Source organism: Leuciscus leuciscus, assembly GCF_965113295.1.
Source record: "Leuciscus leuciscus genome assembly, chromosome: 9".
Classification (NCBI taxonomy): domain Eukaryota; kingdom Metazoa; phylum Chordata; class Actinopteri; order Cypriniformes; family Leuciscidae; genus Leuciscus; species Leuciscus leuciscus.
The window spans coordinates 14,525,237-14,535,389 of record NC_138733.1 but is presented as its reverse complement, the minus strand read 5'-3'; the positions used below and the strand labels follow the sequence as shown (position 1 = coordinate 14,535,389).

The 10,153-nt window shown below is 36.0% G+C and overlaps 2 long non-coding RNA genes across 5 annotated transcripts; both read left to right on the top strand.

Moving 5' to 3' along the window:
• The first annotated feature begins 270 nt into the window (after positions 1-270).
• Positions 271-3,968, top strand: LOC309507127. The gene is made up of 4 exons (XR_014209020.1): positions 271-453; positions 2,445-2,552; positions 2,671-2,698; positions 3,038-3,968. It is a non-coding gene; the product is annotated as an uncharacterized lncRNA (long non-coding RNA).
• A 592-nt stretch (positions 3,969-4,560) lies between these two features.
• LOC309507131 lies at positions 4,561-9,817 on the top strand. Of its 4 annotated transcripts, XR_014209025.1 has the most exons (6): positions 4,565-4,861; positions 5,178-5,234; positions 5,678-5,758; positions 5,917-6,015; positions 6,122-6,282; positions 8,459-9,817. It is a non-coding gene; the product is annotated as an uncharacterized lncRNA (long non-coding RNA). The 4 variants fall into 4 exon arrangements; XR_014209024.1 differs by having other exon boundaries at positions 4,561-4,861; positions 5,178-5,758; XR_014209026.1 differs by lacking the exon at positions 5,178-5,234 and having other exon boundaries at positions 4,567-4,861.
• Positions 9,818-10,153: the final 336 nt, after the last annotated feature.

The window sequence follows — 10,153 nt, the reverse complement described above, 5'->3', positions numbered from 1 at the left end:
TTTACCAGAACAGAAAGTTTATTTCAAATAAAAAGCATTCTAGTACTTAAGAATGCCACATTTGTACTTAAATCACCTCATGAAAATGAAAATGGAAACAGAGAGTCAAACTTGGTGTGACTGAAAGAGATGCCATCAGTGATAAACTTAACTATGCAGCCAGTAAGCTAAAGAAGCAATCAGAACAAGCGATAGTAGTCAGGTGAAAATGAAGCACCAATGTGAAAGGGTGGGCCAGACAATGTTAAAAAAGAGAATGAAGACAGACCAGTTTAGAAAAAAGCAGCTTTTCCCAGTCTACAGACGCACACAAAGCAAGTTAGCGACATAGCAAGTTAGCTCTGTATTAGAAAAAGATTTGTGTTTCTAAGATAAAAGGAGCATCTACTTCAACTCTTCTTCAGGGCACATCATAACAAAAGTACAGCTATTCTCAAGAAAAAGGCATCATGGGTAAGAAACTCAATACTGCTGTCCATAAAAAAAGCTCCTCTAACCGGAAGACATCACATTTCAGGTTTCAAGCATTTAAAAGCGCTATGTTAGTCTTTTGACAGATTTCTTGTGAAGTTGCTTTGGATAAAAGCATCTGCTGAATGAATAAATGTAAATTAATTAAATGTGTTTTTGTTTTCAACATGTTTTCACAATTAATAGGCTGTTTATTCTGGTCAGAGACTGGTCGTGCATTCGTTCGACTTTAAATAGCACAGGTCTATCACGCGTTAGGCTAAGCTAATAGGCCTTTGCTTTTAGCAGTTAGCACTTAGCATTCAGAACATGCAACTGTTGTGATTAATAGTGTATTGCAACTATGTTTGTGTCCATGTTTGTGCTGTGTGTTTGTGTTTTTTGTCAAACTATTAGTCACAAGTTGGAAAACTCAGAATATTTTTTAAATTACATACGGTTGTGATGTCACATTAATTAAACAAAATCTGCCAGAAATATGCAGGTACCTTTGGGATACATATTTCAACATACTATTTGGGACACACTAATTCTAATTTTGAATAGAGGGTTTTCCCAACACGTGATCAATCCAGAAAGTCGGAAATTATTGGCTTCACTGAACGTAAACAATGCCACTGAGCTGAACGTACTCGCAAATTTGACTGATAATTGCTGCCAATATATGCATTGGTTTCTATGACAATAACGTTGTGTTGATTGAGGGGTTTGCATTTGCAATAGAGATGTTGTCTTATTTAAATTTTACAACATGGAAATGTGTAGCCGCCGCACTGGACTACTGCGTAGGGTGACCATATTCCAGGTCATGTCCGGCCGGGATTTCGAGATCGCCCAAAATATCCGCGATTCGGCTTTTGCTTTCTCTTCGCCATTCATTTTGTTTACATGTACACCTTTTGATTCAGTAGTACTGAATTAATTCCGATTGGTTAATCTGAATGTAGTGTTTACATGAACGCTAAACAAGTGATCGGTTGATGTGCGTGTAAGCATTGCTAAGAAAATTCCTGTGTTTTCGTCTCGATCGGGATCCGTGTGAATCAGAATGCATGACCTGCAATGCTGGCACGTATGTGTCAGTGTCAAATAACGTAATAATGTAAACATAATGAATGGTGACTGTAGAAAGCAAAAGCCGAATCCCGGGCATTTTGGGCGATCTCGAAATCCTGGCCAGATATGTCCTGGTTAAACAGGATGTATGGTCACCCTACAACTGCGTCTTGAGCCTGCTCCAGAACTGGAGGCTGGTATGCACAGCTTTTTTTCTGCTCGTCCGGCACTTTTCAACAACACAGCCTTGTTTTGGTAGCGACGTTCAGCATGTTCCCTATAACAACGTCTGACGTTTACATTTTACGTGACGTGAGAAAGTCACATAAACTACGCAAAATCCGATCAGAGCGTTGAGACTGAAGCGGATTTCCTGGTATGTGATTTGAATCGGATTTCAATCCACATAATGGATGTAGTTTGAAACGGATTTCAAATTATTATTTTTTTTGACAATTTTGTTATGTTTTACAATTGTTGTTTAATGTCCAGAATTATTCTTTATCTTGCACCCTCATCCTTAAAAGCATTTATTTTCTGTAACGTTACGCGTTTCTTCATTAGACAAACGAGCTTTGTCAAGAGGTGACTGTGAAGCACATTTTAGAGTAACTGAGTTTGGTCGATCAGCTTTTTCTGTAAGAGCTGTTAATATGTATATTAGGGGATGTACGGTAGTAATTTGGATTGCAGTTTTTATTGTTATGTGATGGATTATATGTTGTATATATTTTTCATTTGTGGGGGGATTTTATCGTATGTAATGATCTTTTGATCTTTTGGTATGTAATGTGATTTACTCTCCTGCCCAGGCACAGCAGATGAAATATAGTTTTGTAGCTAATTCTGGGGCAGTTTTTATACTGTCTATTGTCACTGTGAAATAAAGAATAAAATAAATAAAATAAATCTTCCAGATAGCTCATCGATTGGGATAGCCGTGGCGTTTGGGATCTTGGGATTGTTCCTGCTGATATGTTTGATGCAGATATGCTGCAAGAAAATCAAATGCTGCAAGCGCAAAAGTAAGCAGCATCCTCATCACTGTAAAAAAATAAAATAAAAATAATAATAATAATCAATGTCCTTAAGCAAACTGTGAGAAAATAATTATGATATTTGCTTCCATTTTTTCCTTAACAGACCATTCACTGAAAGACAAAATTTTAAAGTAAGTGAACTGACTAATATTTGTTTGTTTATGTGTGTGTGGGGGTTTGTGGTTCAGGTAAACCCTATGTAATGGGGACAAAATTTGTTCCCCATGAGGAAATCAGCTTACGTCATATATGTTTTTTGAAAATGTAAAAGTGGAGAAAGTTCTTTTTAGGTTTATGGGGTTAGGGGATAGAATATGTTTGTACAGTATAAAAATCATTGTCGATAGAAAGTCCTAATAAAACATGAAAACCCAACGTATGTGTGTGTGTTAATGGTATTCTGTTAAACAGAATAAATGTGGAATGATTGGTTGCTTATTTTTAACTTTAAATTGTGTGTATCTCTACAGGAAAGTCAAGATAAAGAATTTGCATCCATTTTCAATCAGCAGAATCGTTGACAAGAAATAATGGCCATCACTGCTCATATATCATTCTCTCAATGCCTGTAAATAGTGTACATGCATCCTGAAAGAATCTAATTTAGTCCATGTTTTCTTTATTTCCAGAACTTGATGTAACCATAATTATTTCCATGTTATGATGTGATAACACCTGTAAATTTATTTATTTTTTATTTCTGTGAAAAGTGTGAATCACGCTTCTGAAGTGAAGGTGTCAGTGATGGGGATGATTCATAACTGGTTATGATCGCTTTCCCACAGCTAGGGAAAAGCGACACGCCTTGTTTTATTGAGAACGCTTCTCTTATTGTTTTTTTCATTCTCTGACTCAAAATTTGTCTCCATTTCTTGCTTTTCAGTCTCACCACAAAAACATAGCGAAGCCTTTTTCTCTGAACCATTTCCACATAAAAAATAACTTCAAAGGTCACCATATACACTGATGAAATGTCAGTGTCCTCAGTTGCAGTAGAACGATCACATCATCCTCCTTGTGATTAATAACGTCCTCTAGTCTCGGGTGATATATTTCCTGTTAAGCAATATAATGTGTGTGATGTAATTTGGATCTGTATATACATCATATCTGATGTCAAGGAAAATGTTGTCATATTTGTATATTTTGTGTTTAATGTATACGTGTGAGTGTGTGTGTGTGTGTGTGTGTGTGTGTGTGTGTGTGTGTGTGTGTGTGTGTGTGTGTGTGTGTGTGTGTGTGTGTGTGTGTGTGTGTGTGTGTGTGTGCGCGCATGCATGCGTGTGTGTGTGTGTGTGTGTGTGTTGAAATCTGCTAAGGGTTAATTAAATGTATGAAATCATGTAAAAATGTATCGTCTTTTATTGGAAAATTAAACATTTGATCAAACTTTGATAATTGCCTTATTATTTTAAACAAATCAGAAGATAGTATTCAAAGTACATTTTATAAAAAAAAATGGGGGGGGGGGGGAATAAGTTATTGAAAATATTCAAACAAGAAATGTCAGAATCAGTTTGTAAATAAAAAAGTACGTCAAAAAGAACACATTAAAAAATATTCACTAACTCGCCAACACTGTAAAAAATGATTGTGATTTTAACGGTCAAAGACTGTAAAAATGCTACAGTGAAAAACTGTTAATTGGTTAAGAGAAAGTTTCCTTACTATATACGGTAAACAACTGTGATAGATCTAATGGTACATTTAATGTTATGAATTAAATTTACAGTTTTTGGAAGTGAAAAATAACAAGTCATTGTATAATTTACAGTGAAAAAACATAAATTGACATTCCCACAATTCCCTGCGTGACACTTCACATTTGATGTATTTTTGTTGAAATAACTATGTTTCGTCATAGCTTTCTTAGTTTTTTCTAATCAGTTATGTACATTAAGGTTTTATGTTACATTTAATGTTGTTAAATGAATGCTTATTGCATTTCTAAAATTTCATGTGTGTTACCACACTGTAAAAAATGATTCCGCATTTTAGTTGTTTCAATGTAATTTTGTAAGTTTATACAACTTGTGGTTTCTGAATTTGTTAATTCAACTTAACATGTTAAGTTTTCACTGTCTCAACTAGTCTGCAAGTTGACATAACTAGAGTATTTGCCGCCTCAACTTAAAAACATATGCTGAACCAGTAAGGTTAGTTCTCATTTTTTATCGCGAGATGAGATCACGTGAAGCGCGAAACAAACAGGTCTCTCGCCTTGACTCCTTCATCGGCCATTGCTGGAGAGTTTATCGGCAGATGATTTAATTCTTCCACTATCATCAAATATGGTAAGTAAATATTCGTTAATATGATGTAATAACTTGTAAAATGACATATGAAGTAATCATCCATGTATTGTTCAATATCAACGTTTCTAGATCACATTGGACTGTTGCTAATCCAGTTTTACCAGTTTAACGTTACATAGGCTAATATATATATATATATATATATATATATATATATATATATATATATATATATATATTAATTATGTGAGAGAGACTGATATATGGATGAATGATAAAATAGCCTAGAGAGCGGGAAAAGCATGTCGTGAAAAATAACGCATTTCTACCATGTTTGTTCACTCTCATGTTCAAGTTATTTGCGCCAAAATCAGCAAGTCTAATCACCATTCAGGCAAAGCAGCGTCGACGCGTGAGTACGACAACAACGAGCTGACAAATAATGTAACGTTAATTTAATGTAAAACTGTGTGAGTGGTGCGGCAGGATTATCAGAATCCTCCGGTGTTCGAGATGGACGCTCCATAACTGAAAAGTTGTTGTACAACTGTCTAGTTTTACTTATTAAATGTCGAACTTAAAAGACTGTGGTCAGTTATGTTTAGTTTATTGTGGGAGATTATGTAACTATAGCAACCGCTTAACCATCGCAGTGTTTTCCCCAGAACTAGTGAAATGCTTAGCAGCTAATACTGTCCTAATAAGGTCTTAATAGTAATGTCAATAAATATATATCCACAAATTTGGTGATAAACTATTATTGATCTAGTCTTGATCTTGATTGTGTATGTGTACTCGGTTTATTAAATGTTAGTTGACTTAATTGTTCTTTTCTTTTGCCCTTGACCAATAAAGTGGAGCAGCAAGTTCTGTTTATTCAAGACAACCAATGAACGCATTGTCAGAAGGCACTACTAGCTGAAGCACTGCCATCATGTAAGTAACTGTCTGCTTCCCTGCATCTATAAAGACTGTGTGTGTTCATTTAGAACTGAGTTTGCTCTAAAAAATACATTTGTCCAGGGACCATACACAATCTGTCCGGCTCTGTGCTGCAGCTTTTACGTTGAACTGTGATCTTTATGCTTTCTCAGAGACCTGTGGCATTACAGGCAGACAGGAGAGTTAAAAAAGGATCCTCCAGTATCTGCTATGGAAAAAGAGGTGGCCGGTTCTTTTTTTGTGAGAGACAGGTAAAGTCCTACACTGCTGAAAATGGTGTTTAGATGAATATGTAGATATATTATTTTGCAGTGTTGTTTAACATGCTGCTGTTATGTTTGTGTCATTTAATATTAGTTTAGATCAGTGCAGAATTCAACATGCTAATTTCACTGGACCTGAGCAAGTCCTTTTATGAGGGTCTTGACTGGCATCTACCAAAACTGTTGTGTCTACCGTTCAAGCACTTTGCTGACATTGCTGAAATGAGGACCATAATGGACAGCCTAGATAAAAATGTAAGTACATATATTTCTACTGTACTTTTTTCATAAACATTATGGGCACTTCCTTTCTTGCCATTTCTGTTGTCGTGCATATTTTTTATTAGTGCTGCAAAATATTGAAGAAAAAAGTAATATGTCATTTGTTAATGCGTATTTAAAATAAATTAAAATTAGTCACCTTCTAGTCAATCATTTTATAATGACATATTAAAGGTGGTATCAGCGATTTCAGGCCCAAACATAAATGATCACATTCATCTAATATTTCCTAACGATCCGCTAGCTGCCCGCCCCATAAGCATGCTGTCAAAAAAACGCGTCTCTCTAGGTAGCCTAGGCTCTGAGATCTGCACACAAAAACAGTTGGTATCAACATCACTCAAAACCAAAATAAATAGTGTTCCAACCAATCATCGACAGGGGCGGGTGTTGTGAGGTTTTCGCGTGCAGCCGTCATAGGCAGCCGTGCACGAGCGCAAAACCTCACAACACCCGCCCCTGTCGATGATTGCTTGGAACTAGGGATGCACCGATCCACATTTTTTCACTTCCGATCCGATCCCGATACCTGAATTTGGATATCGGCCGATACCGATACTATTCCGATACCAGAGCTGTGTTTGCTTTAATATTATTATTATCATTATTGTTTATTTTATATGATGCTGAAATAAACTCCTCTCAACAGGCAAGTATGATATGTAGGCCTACATATTTATGCATGTATGGTAAGTATAAGGTCAGAAAAGGAAGTCAGAAAAACAGTAAATCCTGTTAACAGGAAAAATCCCATTCTGAAAACAAATATGCAACTGTAGGTCATGTCAATATTTATTACATTCCCAAAATGTCAAATACTTTGAGTCTTGAAATATAAGAAAAGTGCAAGTGTAAACATCTTACACACACACACACACACACTATCTAAAGGGTGATCCTCGCTCCGATGCTGTAACTCTCTCGATGAATGCTCGATCAACATCAGCCATGTGCAAACAGACAAGCGGATTTCGCCTCAGACGCGCGTCAATTTCGCTTCAAACTTTTGCTTTTTACGAGCGTCAATTTCGCTTTGGGCGCGCGAATGGATTCAAAATATTCAAGCGTCCAACTAGATGCGGCAGACGCGAATTTGACGCGCTATTCGCGTTTGGTGTGAACGCACAGTAACGTGGTGCTTTTTTAAATGTTTGATTGCATTCGTTGTGTTGTACGACGCGAGGGAGCTTCAACGAGCTCTGAATTACGGCTTTGCAAACATTGCATTTTGCTGTCTTGCTCTGCGGTGTTTCCAGTGTGAAGAATTTCCACACAGCGGCCGCAAACTGCGGAATGGATTTCCTGAGCGGTGGCGTGTCTCATAACTCTGTGTCTCATTGAGCCGCGCCTCCGTTCAGGAAATCCATTCCGCAGTTTGCAGCCAGCTAGCAGACTAGCCGGCGGGAATCACTTTTGGAGTCATTTCAGCAGACAACGTTAAAGCGCAGACATGACTCAAGGATATCGGATATCTCCGCAGGTTGGATCGGGAAAATCCGATACGTGAATTACGCTGGTATCGGTCCCGATACCGATACTGGATCGGATCGGCCCCATCCCTAGTTGGAACACTATTTATTTTGGTTTTGAGTGATGTTGATACCAACTGTTTTTGTGTGCAGATCTCAGAGCCTAGGCTACCTAGAGAGACGCGGTTTTTTGACAGCATGCTTATGGGGCGGGCAGCTAGCGGATCGTTAGGAAATATTAGATGAATGTGATCATTTATGTTTGGGCCTGAAATCGCTGATACCACCTTTAAGTTTTATCTTTGATAATCAAAATTACATTTTGGAAGAAAAAAGTCCCCTGTGAAATCAATTTCTTTAGGCCTTAAAATATTGTAGCTTGATTGTAACATTTTATAATGCTTCATTTAGTGTACAGATGCAAAATGCCTCCGTTTATTCACAGTGTATAGTATTTGACCTAAGTCTCTCAGTTTAAAGGTTTTTTACAGGATAGTTCATTCAAAAATGAAAGTTCTCTCATCAATTACTCGCCCTCATATTGTTCCAAGCCTGTAAGACCTTTAATCTTCTTCGGAACACTAAATAAGACTTGGTGTACTCATGTTGTGTTTAAGTGGTTGAGCTTCAGTGTTGTATGTGTGAAAGCACATTTTGAAGTTTGTCATTTTTTAATACAGCACACAGATTCCGAAGAAGATATGATCGGGGCATGACTCTAGGAATCATCGCAGTGGTGGAAGATGTGATAGACCCAATTCCATGCAACTCTAGTGATGTGGCCCTTGTAATCGAGGAAGCAGTTGTTCTGCGAGGATTTGGTGACATACAAATTACATTGCTTTATGCTCTCAACATAAACTACCCCAGAAAACACCTCAGATACACTTTCGAGGTGATTCATGAACATTGGAGCTGATACCTGCAGTGCAAGAGTGCACTCTCTTAAAAATACATTGTTGAATTAAAGATGTTGTTGAGGTAAGGTATGTATTTCTACAAAGAGCCTGTGTTTTCATCTGTATTTTTTTGTTTACCCATGTTTTTACAAGTTCTCTGCATCAAGGGCCTGACATCATTTTCATTGTTTAACTTTGTTTAATTTTACTTGGCTAAAACATATATTAAGATTTCATGTGGTTTAAAGTTATTTCACAGTTAAAGAGGTATTATTAATGTGAAAAATCTTAAAGTGTTAGTTTAACCTAAATTAAAATTATTTTGTTAAATGTTAGATCTCATGTTGCTCCAAACCTAAAAGACCTTTGTTTATCTTTGAAACATAAATTAAGATATTTTTTTAAATGAAATCTTTGATCTTTCTGTCCCTCCTTTGACATCCTATTCAACTAATACTTTCAAGTTCCAGAAAAGACATCCTTAAAGTAATCCAAGTGACGTCAGTGGTTTATATATTTGTTTACATGCAGCAGTGTCAGCTTTCGCGTCGACACAAGAATCATGTGCTGCTATGTTCTTGTAAACATTTGATGGAGAAAACTATTTAATAAATAAAATGGAATGAAACACTGACAATGCTTCATAAAACCTAGGTTAAACCACTGGAGTCACTTGGATTACTTTAAGGATGTCTTTTCTGGACCTTGAAAGTGCTAGTTGCTTAGGCTGTCAAAGGAGGGACAGAAAGCTCACCGATTTTATTAAAAAGATCTTCATTTGTCTACCAACAATGGAAAGTATTAACCGGTGAGCAACTTTTTTTGTGTGAACTGAGACTAAGATTTTTCACATAAATATACCCCCTTGTGAAATAACTTTAAAACACATGAAATCTTGATATATGTTTTAGCCAAGTAAAATTTAAAAAAATTAAGCAATGAGAATGCATGTCAGGTCATCAATGCTGAAAACTTGTACAAACATGAAAAAAATCCCACATGAATACACTTTCTATGCATTTTTCAAATACATTTTTATCTTTAAACTTCATGCAATTGTGATATAATTGTATTCCTTTGAATATGTTGTTTATTCTTAACATTTATTGATTTGTAAGGAACAATAAAACCATTTGTATGGAAAAATCTGTTATTTATTTGGTTGAGTGTGCTATATTGCAAGTTGAGAAAATATGCTAAATTAAGTTCAATGAACATACACTTTAGTACAGATAACTTGAAAATGTAAGTTATCGTATTTCAACTAATCTTTACAAATCCAGGTAACTTGAAAATGTAAGTTATTGTATTTCAACTAATCTTTACAAGTCCAGGTAACTTGAAATAAGTTGTTGGCTCAACTATTTTAACTATGTCAACTAAACTTTTTAAGTTGAACATACTTAGTAGATTAAGTCAATAAAACTTAACTGAGTCAAAGCAAAAAAATAACTAAAAAATGTAAGTTGAGTGAAC